The sequence below is a fragment of the Chelonoidis abingdonii genome, chromosome 14 (genome assembly GCF_003597395.2).
Source record: "Chelonoidis abingdonii isolate Lonesome George chromosome 14, CheloAbing_2.0, whole genome shotgun sequence".
Taxonomy (NCBI): Eukaryota; Metazoa; Chordata; order Testudines; family Testudinidae; genus Chelonoidis; species Chelonoidis abingdonii.
This window is the reverse complement of record NC_133782.1, coordinates 31354627-31377364: the sequence shown is the minus strand read 5'-3', so window position 1 is coordinate 31377364 and position 22738 is coordinate 31354627. Positions and strand designations below refer to the sequence as shown.

Below are 22738 nucleotides of genomic sequence, written 5' to 3'. Positions count from 1 at the left end.
AAGAATTAATGGGCTTAAACTGCAGCAAGGAGCAAGTTAAACATTCTGAAAAACTTCCTAACTCAGGAGAGTGTAGAAATCTGCTAAACTGGCAGTCAGTTTATTTCCAGTGAATATAAGAACAGAACAAATCACCATATCTGATGTAAATGGCACCTGAATGGTAAGATCCACCCCTGGCAACGGTGGCTGGAGGTCTACATGAAGTCACAGTAAAAGGGGCACTGACGAGTGTAAAATTTGTGTTATTCAGGACGGCCTGGCATGTACAATCAAAATATTCACTTTCAGCAAAGCAGCCTCCTGCGGACGAGCCCTGTAACTATAATATGGCTGTACAGATATTTGATCCTACAGGTAAGTCTGTGGTAGTTTAGGCTATGGCTAGATGGGAGGGGTTGGATCAGTTTCACTGGTTTTTCAGACTTTGTGAACATGCAGTCTACCACGACTCCAACTGAACATGTAGGACACACATGCTTTTGAGAAGCGGTTCTCTAACTTATTTGATCACGCCCCCCTTCTGTGTGTCTGTAGTAGTTTATGCCCCCCCTTCCCAAACCACCCAGCGAGCAACTCCTGCTCTCTGGCCACCCAGCTCTGTATGTGCACAGTAAGCTTTATCCCCCTAAAGCTCCTCACACACCCCCAAAATACATTCCAGGCCACCCCAAGGCAGCGTGCCTCCCAGTTTGAGAGCTTCTGCTCTTGAAGATTGATATTTTCCTACTTCAGTAATGACACTGAATAGTTTATGCTCATCAGTCCCATCTATGAAATATCTGCAACAAACTAACAATTGTGTGTGACCATAATGCCTTATTATACATTTCTACTCAAATGCATTTTCTGGAGAAATTCAACTGGTTTTGTGCTTACATAGGCAGGAAGGCATAAGCAATGTAAATTAATCAGATAGGCTGTTTCTGGAGACCCACCAGGCTTCACTAAAGGTCATACACAACAATGCAAAACAAACTGCTGAATAGAGCTGTGGAGCAAAGCTTTAAGAATATTGTAAATGGTGTTTTGGCGAAGTGTTAACTGCAGAATAAGACAGAATAATTTTGTAGTCCTTGTTTGATAAAAATGTCTCTCATTCCCAAAGTTCACTATCCTGCACCATGCTAAGAGCATATGACAAAAAGGTTCAGCACATCATGATGAGACATACTACTGAACAGGGCAATAATACAGAAATCCACATTATAAGCAGACAACAGAGCTGGACTGGCTTCTTATGCACTTTGCTTTTTGCCCTGCTTCTGAGTGTTTTTACTGTGCAACATTCTCTTCCCCTGTCCTAACTGTGTATTCTAAGAAGTCAGATTCATGTAAGAACTGTGCAGTAAGTATGCAGGACATATCCCTCCAAGTGCAAAAAGCAGTCCATTAGCCTGGACCAGGTGGGATGCAGCAGCAAGAGGCAGCTTGGGGAGATCAACTGCTCTTGTAAATGTTCCGCGTGGAACATTACAGGAGGCAGACACCAATTAGGGATGAAAATTCCACTGTGAAGTAGCAAGACACTCTCTAGGGCATCTTCAGTGTCTGACTAGTTTGAGGGAGATTAATCTAAAAGCAACTTATCCCCATTAGTTAGAATTTAAGCAGCTTGAGTTTTCATTCCACATTACATATTTTGTGAGAGAGGCAGAAAGCACCTAAGAGCATGGATCATCCTGGAACCTGGCAAATCACACATGGGATGAAGTTTCGACTGAGACTGCCACGACACATGTGGGTACTCAGGATGGATTTGCTCCCACCAAAGCCACATAGCAAAGTGTCATCTTATAGATCATTACAACACCTCTGAAATTGAATTACAAATTAAAAGGATTCTTGGGCAAATTCAGAGAGGTATCTCCCAACCCCCACAGCATATAGGTTACGCCATTGAGACTTATCACTAGGGCCCTACCAAATTCATGGTCCATTTTGGTCGAATTTCATGCTCACAGGGTTTTAAAAATTGTAAATTTAATGATTTCAGCTATTTAAATCTGAAATTTCACGGTGTTGTAATTGTAGGGGTCCTGACCTAAGAAGAAGTTGTGGGGTGGTCACAAGGTTATTGTACAGGGGTTGAGGTACTGCTAGCATTACTTCTGTGCAGCTGTTGGCGGCGGCACTGCCTTCAGAGCTGGGCAGCTGGAGAGCGGTGGCTGCTGGCTGGGAGCCCAGCTCTGAAAGCAGAGTCTCTGCCAGCAGCAACGCAGAAGTAAGGATGGCCTGGTATGGTATTGCCACCTTTAGTTCTGCACTGCAGCCTGCAGAACTGGGCTCTCAGTAAGCAGCCGCCACACTCACCCTGCCCAGCTCTAAGGCAGCAGCGCAGAAGTAAGGGTGAAATGGTATGGTATTGTCATCCTTACTTCTGTGTTGCTGCTGGCAGGGTGACACCTTCAGAACTGAGCCCCTGGCCAACATCTGCCACAATCTGGTTGCCCAGCTCTGAAGGCAGAGTAGAAGGGTAACAATACCACAATCCCCCTGCAACTCCCTTTTGGGTCAGGACCCCCAATCTGAGAAATGCTGGTCTCCCCCCTGAAATCTGTATAGTATAGGGTAAAAGCACACAAAAGATGAGATTTCACCTGTCCGTGATGGATTTTTCATGACTGAATTTGGTAGGGCCCTACTTATCAAACACATAAGATACGCCTGCCCCTTCCCCCACATACACAATCTCTGAATTTCACCCTCCCAGTCTAAGAGTATAAAGCTTTGTCTATACACAAAGATTGCAAAGTGTGACAAAGTTCCTCCTCTACCTTGGTGGGTCCTGTGCCTATTGGCAGATTTGCTCACCTCAGAGATCTTCCCCACAGTCTGGGTCAACTTCTCTGTGTTTGATCAGGAGTTGGGAGGTTTGGGGGGAACCCGGGCCCACCCTCTACTCTGGGTTCCAACCCAGGGCCCTGTGGATTGCAGCTATCTATAGTGCCTCCTGTAACAGCTGCATGACAGCTACACTCCCTGGGCTACTTCCCCGTGGCCTCCTCCAAACACCTTCTTTATCCTCACACGCACTTCCTCTCCTCTGGCTCCCGCCTTCCTGACTGGTTTTAAACCCAGGTGCCCTGATTAGCCTGCCTTGATTGGCTGCAGGTGGTCTAATCAGCCTGTCTACCTTAATTGGTTCTAGCAGGTTCCTGATTAGTCTAGTGCAGTCCCTGCTCTGGGCACTCAGGGAACAGAAAACTACTCATCCAGTGACCAGTATATTTGCCCTCTACCAGACTCCTGTACTCCACTGGTTTGGATTTGTCACAAAGGGTATAACTTGTGTGTATCTGAATGCAGGACGAGCCACACCAATACATTTCCTCCCATCCATGGTGCTCTGGACTTCAATCAGAAAGTTACTCTGGTTCACAACAGCTGTAACCCTGCCTTGATGGAAGCGCAATCACAATGGAGCTATGAACAATAAAACTCATTTGTGTGGGAGACAGAACTTTCTCCAAGGGTGATCTGATGCACTGATGCAAGAACCATCACAAAGCTCACCATTTTCTGCTCCAAATGCAATGTGCTCTTCTTTGACCCTGCTTTCTTTTATATAAAACACATAGCAACAGGTATATTAAAAAAACACATAAAACCTCACAAACATGACCAAGCCAAGATGTTCCACGTGATTCTCCCTGTAGATGAGAGAACAAACACGTGACAGAAGTGTAGTTATGTCGCTTAATGCACTACAAGAAGGCACTCAGATACTACGGTGATGAGAGCAGCATAAAAATCTATACAGAACAGAACCATTTAGTGGCAGCAATGGACACACATCACATTTCTGATTTAACTAAGCTGTTACAAGTACTCTTCCAGCAGCTGTCCCACATCTCACCAGTCTACATAACTGATCTGTTTGGTTTCCCAGGCTATGCTTCACTGGGTCGGAAGTCATCCCACTCTTCAGGTAGCACTAGCAAACACATGGGTCCTATTCATGAGCCACTTTCTCAGTGAGGAAACACATTTCTGAGGGAATGCAAACTTCTTTGCCCTTTGATCACACATTACACATCTGTCTGGACCAGCGAAGAGGTCAGCATCTCACTGCTCTGTAGAGTGACGAGCACACACAGTCTCAGCTGTCAGTCACCAGAATTTACAAGTAGATGTCTAAGCAAGTGGCTGAACTGGGTATCTCCTCAGAGAAAGAGAGACAGAACAAGGATTTCAGGTCTATAGACACATTAAAGACAAGAGCAGCCCTCCTGGAACTCTCACAAGTTATCCAGGACTTGACAGGATCTTTTCTAGGGAGCTCACCAATTGGTGTAACCTAAGAGATGATCCTTCAGGGGAATTCCACAGTCATAGTGAGCTGGACCCATTCCCACCCAACAGCCAGGACCTGTTCAAAGCCCAGGTGGATACACAAGGCCATGCCAGAAACATGGGTAGAGACAATGCAGGCTACATACAGTGAGGCCAGATCTGCACTAGAAGCTTTTGCAACTATGACAATATCAATTAGAAGTGTGATAATTCAATATTGGAAAAAACCCTAGTGTAGATGCAGTGACACTGCTATAAAAGTCCTTTTGACAGTATAGTTTATTTTATTCATGTACCAAGTCTACCTTTTACTCGTAAGCTGTGTCTACCTTTTCTAGGGTAGACTAGGATTATGTTTTCATTGCAATATATAACTACTGTGGCCTCTCTTACATATTGGTAGAATGAGAGTAATTAGGTCTAATGGAGTTAAAGTTACACCACCCAACACACTAAAATTTGGCCCTTTATGGCTCCCAACTACCAACAGTGTGCCAGTGTCTCCAGCCCCGCGGTCAGAATGGTGGTTTCAGAAGGTCTTTTAAGTCCGTGTTCTCTCAGTTCCAAGGTCACACAAGCACCCATAATCCAACAGCTGGAGAATTCCACTGTGCTTGCAATACACAAAATCAGTTCACTCAGAGTGGAATGAGGCCCTGGCATAACATTTCTAGAGAGCAGATGACATGACTGCAGGAAGAAAGCTGATTGCACGCACACACTAAGTGACTAGAGCAGCAGCCTCAAAGAAGCATAGCTACAGAATCAGATGATAGCGTTTGTGACAATTTGTACTCTTACGTTCACCATTTTTACAAGACTATGATAAATTTCATGCAAAGTATGCCTTGTGAGCTATCATTTGAAAACTCATAATTTGCTGATCATTATTGTCCTGGTAAAATGTTGCCATTGTTAAAGTTATAAAATTCTACTTTATAAGACCTGATCCAAGTCAAGGGAAACAGGTTTAAACCTGTTCCCCAGAGACAAAAGGCTAGCCAGCACCTCAGCCAGGTGTCAGCATAATCAAATGAACTCTCACCTGGTTATGCAGCTATTTTTTGCAGGAAAAAGGTTCTGAGCAAGAAATTTACATGTTGGCAAAGAAACAGTTGGAAGTTCCCATCACACAGGCTTATTGTTGCCTGAACCCAAGCTGGAGATGATTCTCAAAGAAGAGAAATGCTATAAAAGGTGAGCAAACTCTTCAGATTACCTCTCTCCCCTTATCTCTACTTTCGGCATCAACACCACTTGAAAGACAAAGGAAGCATCACTGAACTGGAGGACAGGTTCTGGCTGAAGGAATCCAGCCAGACTGCTGTAAGAATGTGGTGAGGGAAACCTTTTTCTTTAAATTCATTTAGCTTGTTAAGTTAGATACTAGTTTGTTTTACCTTTTATTTTTTTTAACCAATTCTGACTTTTATGCCTCATTACTCGTAATCATTTACAATCTATCTTTATATAGTTAAAAGATTTGTTTTAGCTAAACCAGTGTATGTTTGGATTGAAGTGTTTGGGAAACGTCATTTGAAACAATAGGATTTATGCATATCATTTTCTATTAATAAAGTGATAGACTATCTATGAACTTGTATTCTCTAGAAGGAAAGACCTGGGCAATACAAAGGACACATTTCTGGGGACAAGTCTGGGACTGGGAATTTGCTGGTGTCACTCTGCAATATAATTCAGAGTGGCTAGCTAAGAGATCTCTCACAACTCAGTTGGGAGTGATTTTGCATGTTAGAGGCTATGTGCGAGCAAACCAGGAGTGGCTACTCTCACAGTGAAGCAGTGTGAAAGGAACCCATGGTTGAAGAATTGAGGGACACAGCAGTTCATCAGCTCAGATTATACCCTTGGTAATGTCACAGTGTTTGAAGGACTTTTTGGGAAAACTTAATTCAGACAGTCTCATATTGCGGTCTGTGGAATAACTGCTCATCCCACGGTGCCGGCTTCTTGTTTCCAGCTGCTAAGCAGCACTAAAAAGCTAAAAATACATTGAATACTTCCCAGAGATGGGATTAGCTTGATGATTAGCTGTTAAGTTCATTCCCTTTGGGGCACCTGGCATTGGTCAGTTGGAAGACAGGATACTGAGCTAGATGGACCTTTGGTCTGACCAGTATGGTTGTTCTTATGGAAAGGCTCTTTTCCACATAAACAATTGCTGTAGCCACCACAGGGATGTTATACACTTCTGGGGAGATGGGGCCAAGTTATTGCAAACAAGAAGGGAGATATAACAGCTTGTGGATATTTGAGAAATCCTGATCTAGAGCTCAACCCTCTCAGCTTAAACATGGGCATTGTGCTATTCTACTGCAGCACAAGGCTTCACGCCTGTAGTACAGGACAAGTGGATCTGACTCCAGTAATTCATTTTAATCTATTTTTATGTTATGCTCTTAGTTTGCTCGCACCTTTCAGCAAATGCCCATTCTTCTGAGGTCACTTTCCAGGATGGAAGCCCAGAAAAGACCAATTTGATCATCAAGCCTGCCCCCCCAATGATTGCTGCATCCAGCCCTACAACTTGTGGCTGAACTACAGCATCTCTCTTGGAATCTTTACATCAACAATGGATGTCTTTCTAAATGATGGGGAATGCACCATGTCCCTTGACAATCTGTTCCAAGGGTTAATTGCTCTCACTGGTAAATACCGGCATCTGATTTCCAGTTTGACTTTAGCTGACTTTACCTTCCAGCCACTGGATTTTATTAGACTAGACTAAACAGGCCCAAATTATCACATCTCCTCCCTTTCTAAGTACTTATAAACTGTGATTAAATCCCCTGAACCTTCTTTCTTTGGTGAGCTTAATAAGCTGCGGTTCTCTCTCTCATTGTAAGGCATGCTTTCCAGATTCCTAATGATTGTTGCAGCTGTTCTCTGAATATTCTTTCATTTTTCCAGTAGTACTTATACCCCATCTCTCCTAACTTTATCTATATACTATATTCTTCCTTCAAGGGCAGGCGTAGACAGATGAGTGACTAAAAAGTACACTGGGAACTCCAGGGAAATCCCTCCCTCCCATTCCCTAAGCAAACATGTCTGCAGTCTGTTTACAAGCCAGATGAAGTTCCTCCTAGCTGCCAATCTGCAAACTCTGTTTGGGAGCCTGTTTTTCACTTTTTATACCTTCACTAACTCATAAAAATTCTGCAGGCAGATCCTTATTGATAATCCTGTGGAAAATGCAAGAGGCAGAGTACTGCCCAGCTGACCCATCCATAGCTGTACTGGACTTGTAAGGATGGTAATGACTGGTTTGCATCAGTGACAGATAAGACTCCAAGATGCAAAAGAGGAAACTTCCATAGTGGTTTTTTTGACAATAACTGCATTTTAAGTTATTGTCATTTTCAAGTCATTATCATTATTGTCATTATCATTTTCAAGTTAACAATCAAATGAATTTTTGAACTTTGTGTACAAATTTGTAATGGCTACAAGTCACTGCTCCCCTTGCCTTTGTGAAAAAAAGAAATGGCCTTCTCTTTCCCTTCTCTCTTGAGGCCTCCTTTTGTAATTAGGTGTCTCAAGGGCTGATGATTCAATAGACTGAAGCTACAGATTCACAGACTAAGCCAATAAGGCACCTTTTCGCCCCTTCAGCTTTTGATGTTTATCCTGCCATTTCATTTTCTTGATTTTTTTAGGGCACATGCAGATGACACTGCACCATGCTGCACAAATGTAGAAGCCAAGACAAGAAGGAAGGGTTCCCACAACTAAGGGCATGTCTACCTTGTCATCACAGGTATGGCTGCAGCGCACGCAGACATAATTGAGCTATCTTTTATCTAGCTAATGGGAGCACAAACAGCAGTGAAACCACAGAAGCACAGACTGTTAAAGCCTTCCTAGGGCCTTGGGTACTTACTCAAGCCACCAGCACACACAGATGTCTGTGCAGCTGAGACGTCACCGCTATTGGTAGTTGTAGACATCTCCGAGCTAGCTTTAATCTAGCTAGCACATGAACTGCAATGTGCTCTGATTGCAGTGTGGATATGCCCGTAAAAGGAGGAAAGATAGGTCCTGGAAACAAAGGGACTGGTTTTCTAAAGTGCTATGTGCCAACTGGTGTCAACTGATTTTGTAACCGCTCAGCGCCTCCAGAAAAACCCCATCTAAACCTAAAAGCATGTATTCCAGTTTGCAACATTAGCCAGTAAAGCACTTACAGCTTCACTAAAGGGAGAGTTTAAGACTCACATTATTTCTCACTAACACCTCACTTTAGGCTTTATTAAACAACCCCACCATAGTTTTTAAAGTGCTTTCATATTTTGTTTTTAGAAATGCAGAACAAAACCAATGAGGGCATCACATAGGAGAGACTAACCAGAGGTAATAATGACAGACATAACTGAAGAAAAGGGTGTTCAGCTTTCCATAACCAACAGCAAAACTTGGCCTTGCAGAATCTTTACTACAGACAACAGAACACAGGAGATCACAGCTATCTGTAGAAAAAATATTGTAAACGGATCCAGTTTTACCTGGAGTCACTGAGATAAGAAGCAATAAACTCTGTGATGCTATTTGTAGAGGTACTTTTCACAAAAGATCTACATTTGAAGGCCAGAGATTATGTCAGCGCAACCGGACCACACAGAAGTGAGAGATCCACTCTACAGCATTTCTCAGCTCAGACAATTAGTGCTTAGCTCATGAGCTTAGCTTTCTGCTACAAGTATACAAGTAACGTCAACCTCTTTCAACTAAGCCCTCCATTATAGAATGGATATGCCCAGAGAGCACAGCACAAAATTCATATTCTGCAGACTCAAAGGCTTGACATATTCCTGCCTAAATTGTGCTTGGTTTATGAAAATCTAAACATTTAATACATTGTTCATCCCTCCACACAAAGCAGGGGTTGAGTTTTTAGTTAATTTCTGAACATTATATCCTTATTTTACTACAGAATGGATAAAAATATTTTTAAATCTAGTTTTAATTCAAAGTAAATACAATTTGCTTTTTAAAAATAAACCTATTTAAAATTAAATTTGAAGTTACAACAACCTATATTAAGAGCTAATTGTACTATAATCTGCTAAAATCAAATTAAATTATTAAAAATATTCAAGTGGTTCATGTTTGCTGCAAAAGTTTTAAAGAAAGTTAAATCATTGAATTGGTGGAAGTCACTGGCTAAGCACCTGGAACCAGTTTGTTGAAATACTAAACTAGCTTTGATGGCAGCAACCCTTTCTGTAGGTGCAAAGAAAATATTTTCTTCATGTCAGTGTTTCAATTAGTTTAGTTCAATGACTAATTCATTCAAAGCTGAGAAACCAAAAGGGAATTGAAAAAATAGGAAAGCTTGTTTTCCTTTTACAGACTATGAATAAAAACAAAGGTGTGAAAGGATGAGCTTTACTAGTTTTAAATCTACATGGTGACCAGAAACAAATCAGTTCAATTCAATAACAGATATTTCCTTTGTTTAATACGTCAGTTACTTTTAAATACAAATCATGTTCTGACAAACTTATCTTTCTTATGTGTCCATCCTAGTGGTAGTTTAGTTAAATTTAAAATACATTTTTATGCATTTTAACTGAATTGCTATTCCTATACAAATACACAAATCACAAGTAAAAAACTATCATTCGCTATTTCCTTAAAGTAGTAAAAAATAAAAATTAAGACTGTATAAATATGTTAAGCTATATAGTTGCTTAATTAAATGTATACAGATAGCGTATCCTCCTGGTTAGTAAAAAAACACCAAGTTTAGCGTAAAGGTTATATTTAGCTGTAAATCAGCACATTTTAATGGTTAATAACCAGTAAGTCCCAACCTTTCTTTAGAAAAATAACAAGTACAAATGCAAAACTAGATTAAAATTATTTAAATCAATGTGTCCTTCTAGCTAATTTAAATTCTTCCAAAGATCACAGCCAATTAAAATGAATAATCAAGACATACAAACATTTCTGTACATGATGTAAACTTTTGTAGTAAACGGTATTTTTATTTATTGTCTTAATCCCAAGTCCGAGTAGTTGACAATTACAAACAACTTTAAAAAACAAGTGACTATTGCTGCCAAAAAGACTATACCTTTTAGGGATTTTGGTAAAACTTAATAAAATTCCTCCTGGGTGTAGGAAAATTTAACATAGAGCCCTGGTGTGGGAAAGTAAAAATCAGCTGCAGTACATCCTGCTTCTTCCCTGCCAATCCCAACACATACCCAGGCCATGTATACATCACAAAATCAAGTTGACTTAAGTTATGTTGATGTACAGCTGCCACAGTAATTAAATTGCTTTTGCATGGTCACACACTCAGTCTGGAGTTGGGAAATCAACTGTGGGGGTTCCTATGATGCAAGTGTGCAGGGCCATTAATCGCCTCCTGCTACAAAGGACTGTGTGATTCTGGGCAATGTGAGGGAAATAGTGGATGGTTTTGCAGCAATGGTATTCCAGAACTGCAGTAGTGTGATAGATGGCATACATAACCCTATTTTGTCAACAGACCATCAGCAGGGGTTGTTCACGGAAGGTGCACGAAGCACGCATCTTTAAGAACAGAGGCCAGTACAGAAAGCTACAAGCAGGGACTCTCTTTCCAGACCAGAGGATTATCACTGGGGATGTTGAAATACCAACAGTGATCCTGGGACTGTGACAACCTGTACCCCTACGCTCACCCCCTTTTACAAGACTATGATAAATTTCGGACAAAGTATGCTTTGTGAACTATCTTTTGAAAATTCATAATTTACTGATCATTATTGTCCTAGTGAAATATTGTGGCAACACTGCATGCAAAGTTATAGGAAAGAGGATGTGGGTGAAAATCTACATATTGACAAAAGAAACAGCTGGGGAGTTCCTGTCCACACAGACTTGATGTCTCCTGAGCCTCAGCTGGAGATGATTCTCAAAAAAAGAGAAAGGACTATAAAAGGAGAGAGAAGCCACAAATTGTTCCTATTTTTTCTCTACCCACAACACCTGAAAAACAAGGGAAACAGCTTTGGACTGGGGGAGGGATACTGATTGAAAGATACATCCAGTAAGACTGCTAAAAGATGTGGTTAGAGACACTTTGCTTTGAATTCACTTAGCTTGTTAAGTTGGGTATTAGTTGCATTTTACTTTTTATTTTCTTGTATCCAATTCTGACTTTTATGCTTCATTACTTGTTGTCACTTAAAATCCATCTTCTGTCATTAATAAACTTGTTTTATTCTTTTATCTAGACCAGCGTGTTTGGACTGAAATGTTTGGGAAACTCCATTTGGAATAATAGAATTTGTGCATATCATTTTCTATTAATAAAATGACAGACTTTATATGAGCTTGTGCTGTCCGGGAGTGAGCTCGGCAGTACAAGTCGTACATTTCTGGGGGAAAGTCTGGGACTGGGAATTTGCTGATGTTTCTCTACAGTGTAATTCAAGGGTGGCTGGCCATAGTGCTCTTGCAGTATATCTGGAGTAATTTACCTGCTGGAGGCTGAGAGAGAGCAGGCCAGGAGTGGTTGCTCTCAAAGCAAAGCAGTGTAAAAGACACCTCAGGTTGGAGAACTGAGGGGACACAGCTGTTCATCAGTCCAGATTATACCCTCGGAGGTGTCTCAGAGATCCAGCCTACCCCTTATTTCCATGACTCATGAAGCTGTATTCTGGCCACCTCGACAGCAGCAAGGAGTGCGTCAACAACAGGCTCAGCAAGTGCAGAATGACAGCTCACTATGCCTTTGGACATTTGAAAGGCCACTGGTGATGTTTAATCATGAGATTAGACCTCAGTGAAGAAAATATCCCCACGGTCATAGCTACCTGCAGTGGGCTTCATAATATCTGTGAGGCAAAGGGGAAGAAGTCCAGTGTGGAAGGAGAGACCCTCAAGGCCACATTTGCAACTGCTAAAGAAACAATGGGCAGAGATACTATTGTGAGTGCATTCACTCCTCTCGATCCATACAAGTTATAAACTTGCGTTGGGATTCATAGAGCATGGCAGCAGTCCCAGCCGTGGTGAGTATGGCCTGGGGGAAAGGGGGCGAGTTGAGACAATAAGTGGCGGTAGGACACGGCCATCTGTGTATGCAGACAGGGCAACTGAACTGAATACTGGCAGCATTTTCACCGGAAGTGGTGATTTTAGCTGATCTCTCGCTCCTGTGGGTAACGGAGGCTGAAAGGGAACAGTTACTGCATGCGTTCTGCTGCAGACTCTGTCCATATGCTGCTAGTCTGTGTGCTGCAATGATGCCTGATGAAGTAACTGCTGACTGGTATGGAAAAGTGTCCTACTGCAGTGGAAGAAATAAGGCAGCCCTCCCCAGAAATCTTTGGTAGAGGATTGCAGACAACCTGCAGCAAAGTTTCCTTGAGCTCTCTATGGAGGATTCAAGGAATGTCCTGGAGCACATAAACTATTCCAAAGGGCCTCCTCTGCCTAGCTGTAAGGGAGAATGAGAAGCAGATAGCAACTCTACCTCTACTGGTTATTTCACCACCTCTTCTAGCCTGATTTAAATAAATAGTACCTGAACAGATGTGTTCCAGAAATACTGAAGCAAACTGCATACTTATCAGAGGACCCTTCCCCTGCATCAGGCTTGCCAGTGCTGGACTGCTGGGAGTGGCTCTTCTGCTCAGAAGTCAAAAAGAGGTCCTAGCTTGCTGCTCCACTGGACACTCTCCTGTTGTCTGTCCTGCATATTCTTCCTCCTCCTCATGGTTCGCTTTGGTGGCCTGTGACTCCAGCTCCCGCAAAGTATCCACAAGGGCAGTGGGGGTGGGGTCACTGCCGAGGATGGCATGCAGCTCCTTGAACAAGTGGCACATCAGCAGCTCTGCACCAGAGTGACTGTTTGGCTCCCTTCCTTTCTGGTACACCTGTCACAACTCCTTGATTTTCACATGGCACTGCTAAGTGTCCCTGTTGTAACCCTTCTCCCCCATGCCCCAAGCGACCTGGCTGGATCAGAGCTGTGCCTGCTCAGCCTCCTCCCCCCACAGATCCAGGAGATCCACCACCTCCTGTGTACTCTGGGCAGGAGCACATTTACTGCATGGAGCCGGAATGGTCAGCTGGGCAGTTGCTATGTGAGCTCGCCATGCCAACCAAACAGGAAATGGAATTTCAAAAATTTGTGGGGCTTTAAAAGGAGAGGGGCATGTTCCTGTGTACCTGGTCACTGGGCAGCAAAGTTCAAAATGGTGACCAAAGTAGTCATCGTGAGGCATTGTGAGACACTTCCTGGAGTCCACTAAAGTCAGTGTAGGTAACACAGTGTCCACACTGACACTGTTGTGATGGTAGCCCCTGCTTCAAGGGTGCCACCTGATGTACTGGGGAACCACTGAGCCTGCCTGTTCCACCAGCCTGGGCTCCCTCACCCTGTCCTGCTAAGCCCATGGAACCCTCATCCACCTCCTCTGTGGATTCTAAGGTTCCCTTCCCTGGGCTCCTCTCTGAGACACACACACCTCCATGCTCTCTAGAGCAGTTTCTATCCCTGGTTTAGCTGCATCAGACTTGCAGCTACCAGCTGACACAACCTTCTCACTGACAGGCAATACACTCTCCACCCCTTTTGAGAACCCTACACAATACTCCTTGCTGCGAGTTACCACACCAACAGTCCTGGCCTTGTGGAAAATATCATTCCCCACCAACATGTCCACCAGGACGTCCTCTAGCATCACAAGTAAATCGCCTTTCAAACCTTCCCACTCCACACAAACCAGAGAGAGCTGAGCCCCAGTATCCCTCCACCTCAAGCAGCCTGTGCCATCAATCTTGAAAACCTTAATGTATTCCCAGTCTGGTTCACCCAGCCCTGTGTCCACCAAGCAGGTGTGGTAAGTTGTGGGGATACCTTCTGGGGCCTCAGACAATCGAGTCAAAATGGCTCAGATGAGGCTTATTTTCCTTCAGTCTGGAGCAGTTATATCTCAGTGATCTGTAAAAGTACCTGAGTGAAAGCACCTTCTAGGGTCTTTTGTTTTTAAGGGTGGTTTAGGATGGGTATTGGAGGTAGGGTTCTGGGAAGGTGAATGCCCCACTTCCCAGCCACCCTCCCTCTTCCCAGGGGCAAAGCAGTGACCTTGCTTCCCACCAAACTTAAACCCCTCTGCCTGTGATTTGTTCCTAATAGATGCTTGGGATTGTTCAAATTCATCTGCAAAAGTAGCATGTTCCTTGACATTTTTCCCCCTTTATCCCATAAATCACAGGTTCTCAACCTTTTCTTTCTGAGCTCCCCCCACTCAACATGCTATAAAAACTCCATAGCCCACAACTGTTTTTCTGCTTATAAACGCCAGGCCCAGCATTATGGGTTAGCAAGTAGGGCAACTACCCAGGGCCCTGCAAAACTAAGTTGCTCAGGCTTTGGCTTCGGCTTCAGCCCCATACGGCGGGGCCTCAGGCTTCAGCTCTGCATGGCGGCCTTTGGCTTTCTGCCCTGGCCCTGTTTGGCAGCCCCCTAAAGCCTGCTTATGGCCTCCCAGGTGGCCCCGGACCCCTGGTTAAGAACTACTGCCATAAATCTTTCATTTGGTTTACATATACCACATTACTCATTCCAGCCCCTCCCTTAAGGCTTCTAAATTTTACTCTCTAGGTTTCAGGTCCTTACTCCTGGTGGAATTTTGTATCACTGCACATGTGCAGAATTCATGTCCCCCACAGATTTCTTTCCTTCCTCACATAAAAATGACATTCTGACAGGGAAGCAAATGGAAGCTACAATCCTCCCCTTAGGCTGGGGGGAATCCTTTAGCATTGGGCAGGCAGTACAGCCCTCTCCTGGGCTGTTTCAAGCCCCACAGGGCAGGAGCGGGTAATCACTCCGCTACAGGTGTATAGTACTCGTGATTGTCTTAGAGCTCACAGCATGCTGCCCTCCTTATAGGTATTAATGATTCAGCCAAGGATGTAGAGAAATACTGTACAGACTATGGGCCTCTCAAACCTTCCTTTTAAAACCATTTTACTGTTCTTTTACTTGTTATATTGCATTTAACTGCAACAGTACCTGGACTATGTGCTGTCTCCTGTTTGACTTGACATGGGTCAAGCTGAAATAAACTGGGAATTCCAGGGCGGGGGGGGAGAAGTCATGCACCACTTCCTAACTGCACAGGTACATTGTTTCAGACACCCAGAACAGTCGGCGGCGAAGTAAATCACCCCAGGCAGTGGTTCTTAACTTGAGCCAAGATCAGCTGCTAGTCTCAACTGGGCTGGAGGCAGGAGAGGATGGAAATTCCTCTTCCCCTGCAAGGAGCAGTTGGACCAACACCCAGGAAAGCTCCCCCACATCGCTTCTCAACTGCAGGGGGAGGGGTCACGCTGCAGGGAGCTGCTCCCCCATCTGCCTAGTCCCAGTGCATCTGAACCTTCCATACCCAGACACCCCTGCCAAGCCTCACCCAGAACCCCGTTAGCCCTCCATACCCAAACCCCTCCCCACTGAACTTCAACCCCTGCACCCAGAGCCCCCTGCACCTGTACCCCCACCACTTCACCCAGACCTCCCCCCAGAGCTCCCTGCACTCTAACCGCCACCTTGATGAGCCAGAGTGCACACATCCAGACCCCCATGCCATTGATCCCCAACTAACTGCACCCAGACCCCCCGCCCCACCAAGCCCCGCTCCCCAGCACCCAGACCCCTCCACTGAACCCCAACCACTTTCACTTGGAAGCCCCTGCAGAGTCCCACTGCCCCTGCACCTGCAAACCCCCCAACAAGCCTGTGCATCCAAATCCCCCACACACACACAAACACCAAGACCCCTCATTGAGCTGCCTACACCTTGATTGTCCAACACAGAATCCTCTCACTCCTCATCTGGATCGCCCCCATACTGAGCCACTCCACACTTGGATTCCTGCCCCACACCTGATGCACCGGCACAGAGGGATCATCACATGGAGCACACACAGCCTCTCAAAGGTTATAAAATATTCAGCAATGTCTCAGTCTTGTTGTATGCAGGACACAACCATTCCCATTTGTGGATTTTTGGAGAGGTGGGGCCCCCTGGTGTGGGGTTCCTTTTCTGCCACTCCATCAAGGCCAGTTCATGCTCTCCCTCTTTTTCCCTCTCCTCCATTTCTTTGTGTCTCAGTTCCAGAATAGCTCTTTGCCTCACTGCTTCTGCCTCCATTTCTTTGGCTTGCAGTTCCATGGCTTGCTTCTGGGCTTCCATGGCCCTCTTGTTGGGTGCTTTTAGTTTGGCTTCTTCTGCTTCCTTTTCTTTTATCTGCAATTGTCTTAACTCCACCTGATTCTGGTGCATCTTTTCATTCTCTTCTATCTTGTAATCTGTAAAGCTCCAGCTTTTTGGTAGCTTCACTTGGACTCATTTTCCTGCTTTGCTGCCCCAAATTCCCTTGCCCAAAATAAGCAAACAGAAAACCTGGTAACCACTTTGTCTGTTCTCTAGCCACACTGAAAATGTACTTAAAATCTCCACCACTGTGATGGGTTGCCCCCGCTTCTGGGGTGCCACCTGAGGTACTGGGGTACCACTGAGACCGCCTGTTCCACCAGCCTGGGCTTCCACACCTTGTCCTGCTAGGCCAGGCCTTCAAGCCTCCTCTAGAACACATCCAACAGCAAAAAGACACAGCCACTGAAATCAGTACTGCATGGGAAGGCTTCAGCTAGAGAATTGCCCAGCACTCAAGTACACACCCCTTCTAGAGAGTAAACCCAAAATTATATGGTCCTGCACTGCACAGAGAACTGTACAATGTGAGTGAATTGAAATCCACCCTCTCCCTCAATGTGGAGAGAGATATGCACAGCCTTTCGCATCCCCGCACTCCACCCCCAGTTATGAATTACACAAACTGGGTTTAAAACAAAAACAAGTTTATTAAGTACAAGAAGTAGATTTTAAGTGATTATAAGGGTTAGCCAACAGATCAGATTACCTTAGTAAATAAACAAAAACTGCAAACTGAGCTTAACACACTAGATAGGTAGGATATAAATCAGCAAATTCTCACTTTGAGTGATAAACAGGCTGGCACACTCTTAACGCACAAGTTGCCTTGGCTGTCCCAGGTTTTCATACACAGGCTAAAGATCCTTCTAGCCTGGGACCATCACTTCCCACAACTTGGTCTTTGTCCCTCAGGTGTTTCCAGGTGTGTTACTGCAGGGAGAGTGAGGTACCATCATAATGTCATTGTCCTCCTTTTATATCATCTTCTCACTTACTGGAAAGCTCTTTTTCTGTGACCTGGGTCAAACAGTTCCCACTGAGAGGTTTCTATCATACACAGTTCCTAGGGTAATCCTTGTGCTTGTCTGCATTTCTTCAATAAGCCATTAACATTGTTTAGCCTTTTTACTGTTGTACCTAAAAGGCTGTTTGTGGGTGCTTTTAACCTCACAACATGTTTTAGTAACACACACAAAGCCAAACTTTATAACATCACATACGACAATAACACATACAATCCAACAAGATATTAATGTCTAGTAAATCAAAACTTTTAGAATACCTCACAAGACATACTTTGTACAAAACATATCCTAATTACATGACAATGGTGAATATCTGGGTGTCAACCTAACTACGTCAAACTAAGCGCTGCGCCTCTCATCAAGAGGTAGCAAGTGAGTTACATAGGTGGGAGGAATGTTGTAACGTAGAAGCTTATATAGTTAGTTGTGTTGCCCTAATGCTGTAATGTAGACCAGGCCCCACAGTCCCAGCCTCTCTGAACCCATCACCAACAGAACAGCCATCAGCTCTAAGGCCATTTTGAAGCAACATGATCTTGGTCTTGTGGCACATGGTAACCGACAGCCCCCGCCCCACCCCAGTTTGTTCCTTTTTGCCCATGTGCTCCAGCTGCAATATTCCAGCCCTTACCCTAGCCAGGCTTCTGTGTGTTGACTGTCTCAATAATCAGCTCACTGCTAGTGGTTGAGAAACAACCAAAGCTGATGGCCCTAGATTGTTCTGATGGCTTTAAAGCCTTAATCATTCAACTAGGTGCCATGTTTTGAACAGTAAACTGATGTTCTAGCCCATCATGAAGGTTACATTATGAAATTAAGGTTATAATGAAGGTTACAACCCCAGATGGAAGCTGCAATACAAAATGGTGTTCACAATTTTAGACAGACACACACTGTCAGAGAGGGGACACATTTAATGGAGAAATTCTCCTGTGGACACCTCCCCTCCCATTTGTCTCCTCATAACATCTCTGTGACAGCTACACCAGTTGCTTATATAGGCCTGGTACTCATGGATTTTCACTTTTTTCAAGGCAGTTTAGCAACTGGAAACAATGAGCAGTAACCAGCACCCTGTGGGGCCAGATAGAGCTTTGCAGACCAGGTTGGGAATTCTACAGTATTTCCACAGTGCTTATTACTGTAGTGTCAGAGCACTCATTGATGCTAGAGAGACAAGGTGGGTGAGGTAATATCTTTTATTGGACCAACTTCTATTGGTGAGAGAGATGAAGCTTCTGAGCAAGCTTGAAAGCTTGTCTCTTTCACCAACAGAAATTGGTCCAATAAAAGATATTACCTCAAGCACCCAGTCTCTCTGGTATCCTGGGACCAACATAGTTACCACACTGTATACAATACTGACTGTGTCATTCCCACGTACTGGCAATGACCAAGTCTATTGAGTGACTGCAAAAATAGCATGATGCTACAGGATGGTGAAAGGGCCATTCCTCTCTCAATCGCTCAGCTTACCACAGGGATAAAGCAAGTGTATCACCATTGCAGTAGTTCTCCAGCCACCATATAGTTTTGCAGCCTAAATAGGACTTTCTAGTATAAAAACAAGCAGTTAGGAAAAAATACAACTTTCAAGCTACCTTTATACATCCTAAAACAATAAGGACACATTCATTTCCCTCTTCTGCAGATCACCTTTAGTACTGCCCTGCAGATTTAAGACTTCTCATCTGCAGGTAACAACCTTTAAATTCAAATAAAAACAAATCCTACACATTTCTTCTGGATGAAAATATTGTTTCAATTTCAGCCAAGCATGAATCAAAATTTCTCCTTTACCTACTATTCAAAAATACAAAACACCTACACAAAATGAAAAATAAACCTTATTGGCTAAATAATAGTACACTAAATCTAGTGTAGTCAAAAGCCACTGTCAGAAGCAGAAGCCTCCAATTTTACTTCTGCACAGACAATCAGAGAGACCTAACTAAACAGAACAGCTTTCACTGTGTAACTTATGACAAGACAGCTGTTGAGTCAATATAGAAGCTTCCAAGAATACTACCCAAAAGTCTGTTTAGCAGCCAGTAAACTTCACTATTTTTGTTGCACTTTACAAGGACATTAACTTAAGCCCAGTCAATTTCAATAGTTTCATGTACTTCACTTGCCTAAGTCCTGCTGCCAGAATCAATTACACAGTTTTATTTTTAAGAATACTTTTCTCTGTCCTGTTGCTGTGTAAGAGAACCACACAAACTAAAGGTGAAAATTACTATCCAGGAGAAAAAGTGAAACTGGCCGTACACAGTGTAATACATGCACAAAATCCATAACAAAATGGAAGGCATTTTTCATTGTCTAATCTTTCAGTTATAGGAAACTCGGGCATCTGTTGCAAGAGAAATGGGTACAATTTTTCAGACAAGAGTGTGATTTTTAAGTTGATTGTATTTCTTTAACTCAAGATGTCCAGGATGCATTCACAAAAATCATAGTAATTACACACACGCCTTGTGTACACACCAAGTTATACCAATACAAGTATGCTTTTAATATTTAGTTAAAACGGTGCAAATTTGTATGTACTTTTATTAGCTTAAAACTGAGATTACACTGATTTAAAATTGAGCCTGTAAATTTATAGTTTTAAACTGATACAAAAGTCCACACACAAAAATTGAATTGGTTTAGTTAAACTAGGTGCGGACAGAGGCAAAACTAAGTCGACTCAGATTGTTATAACTTCATAGTTTAGACAAGCTTCAGCACCCCAGCACTTCTTCCCAGTGGATATCCTGCCACTGTGGAGTAGCAGCAATCATCATGGGCCTGATGAGAGTTCAAAGGAAAACACTGCCTGATCCACTGTCGGTTTTCATATCTTTCCTTTCCTCTTCTGAATGTTACCACCACAGCACTGTCATCAGGAGGCTGAGTCACTTACTCTCATGCGATCTACACTGACTAGAGAACGGCTCCCATAACATCTTGGGTGTAGCAGTACAGGTAACTGCTAACAACTGCCTACTGGAAAGTGCAGCAGAACAAGGACAGGATTAGCTGCTTCCCTCAGCCACTAGGGGAAACATAACAAAACACAATCAATTCAGCCTGCAGGGAACTGTTTGGGGTGGAGCAGGTAGAGCACAAGAGAGATCATCAGCATCACTAAGGCCATGTCTACACTGGCAGTTTTTTCACCAAACCACCTGGGGCAGGAGCATCAACAGTGAGAGCAATGCACTGTGGGTAGCAAAGCACAGCTCTCCACATTCTGCTGCTAGGTCTTGTGGAAAGGCAAAGCGGATCACAGCTCATCACGGGTCCAGGCTCAATGTCCCATGAGGCATTTTTTCCCAATCCAGCATTCCATGTGCTTCCATCTTCAGTCTGTGGCATCTTTCAATGTCCCTTTGTTTTCTGCTCATCCTGCCATCTGTGTCTGAAAGAATGGATCCTGCACTGCTCTCCAATGCTCTGCTTGCTGTCAGCAGCACCTTGTGAATGGCAGTGCAGTTAATTGTGAAGTTCCACACTCAACAGGATTCACAGTTGCCTCATGTGCTGTCTGACATCGATAGGTGCAACATCGATTACTTTTGGCATTCACAGAACAGCTGAACATGGTGGACTGTCACTTTTGGGCTCAGGAAACTAGCACTGAGTGGTGGGATCACATCGTTATGTGGGTCTGAGATGAGGAGCAGTGACTGCACAACTTTTGGATGAGGAAAGCCACCTTCCTGAACTGTGCGCTGAGCTCGCCCCAGCCTTGCAGCATAGGGACACCTAAATGAGAGGTGCCATCTCAGTGGAGAAGTGTGTGGCAATTGCAGTGTGGAAGGTAGCGACTCCGAACTGCTACTGGTCAGTCGCAAATCAGTTTGCAGTCGGGAAGTCAACCTTTGGGGCTGTGTTAATACAAAAGTGTGCAGAGCCATTAATCGCATCCTACTGCAAAGATCCACGACTTTGGCAATGTCCATGAAATAGTGGATGGCTTTGCAGCAATGTGTTTCCCTAACTGCAGCTGGGCGATAGATGGCATGCATATTCCAATCTTGGCACCGGACAATCTTGCAATGGAATACATCAATAGGAGGAGGTACTTCTCCATGCTGTTGCAGGCGCTTGTGGATCACTGCAGGCGTTTCACTGAAATCAGTGCAGGGTGATCTGGAAAGGTGCATGATGCATGTATCTTTAGGAACACCAGCCTGGGGCTTTCTTTCCAGACTAGGAGATTACAGTAGGAGATTTTGAAGTGCCCATAGTGATCCTGGAAGACCAGGTGTACCCCCTAACGTCATGATTCATGAAGCCTTACACAGAAAAAACAGATTGCAGTAAAGAGCGGTTCAACAATAAGCTGAGCAGGTGCAGAATGACCCTGGAATGTGTGCTTGGCAGATTAAAGGCATGCTAGCGATGCCTTTATGGCAGGCTAGACCTTGATGAGGATAATATTCCCATGGTCAGAGCTGTGTGTTGCACATTGCACAATATTTGTGAAGGAAAGGGTGAAAAGTTTGCTCAGAGGTGGACTGTTGAGGCAGAACACTAGGCTGCAGTGTTTGAGCAGTCAGATACCAAGGCTATTAGAGGGGCACAAAAGGGGGGGCAATCTGAAATGGAGGCTTTGAGGCAACACTTTGAAGATGAGAAACAGTAATGTATGTTGCTATGCTCTGGACTACAATACTTAATGAAACAGAGTTTTGCAAGGAAGCACTCGTGATTTTTGTGGCCTAGGATTCAATGTAAGCAAGTGATTTAACCGCTTGTTAACTTATTACTGCCATCTGCTATCACAATTTGCAGGAAATAAAGAGTTCTTATCATTCAAAAAACTTTGCTTTTATTGCGCGCACACACACACAATTGCTGGGGGTGGTGGCAGGGAGAGAAGGTACCAGGGCAAGGTTGACTTTTAGAGCTGTGTGTAAGTCCAGCTATCATTTGAAAAGGTATCTGTGGGGGTGGAGTGAATGGGAAAGCAAGAAGCCCTACACAGCAGAAAAACTCTCACACAGAATTTGGGGAGGGCACAGGAAAATCTTGAATGTGCTGAAAAGGAGGGTGGGTATGCATGTACCTGCTCAGCCTGGAGCGTTATTAGGGACTGTATCATCTCAGTTTGCCTCTCCATAACTTGAGTCATCCTCTCCGTTGCGTCCCTAGCATAGGCCTCACTTTCTTTTC

The 22738-nt window shown here is 43.9% G+C and overlaps 1 protein-coding gene across 6 annotated transcripts in view; it reads right to left on the bottom strand.

Annotated features, from left to right (window-relative positions):
- Window positions 1-22738, bottom strand: part of NDRG3 (NDRG family member 3) — a 110451-nt gene that overhangs the window by 70936 nt on the left and 16777 nt on the right. The window contains exon 1 of one of the 6 annotated variants that reach the window (XM_075072344.1): window positions 17326-17474. The exons of the other annotated variants lie outside the window; for them this stretch is intronic. The gene's annotated coding sequence lies outside the window, so the exon portion shown is untranslated. Of the gene's footprint in view, window positions 1-17325; window positions 17475-22738 lie in introns of those variants that run through there. 6 annotated transcript variants of the gene reach the window in all.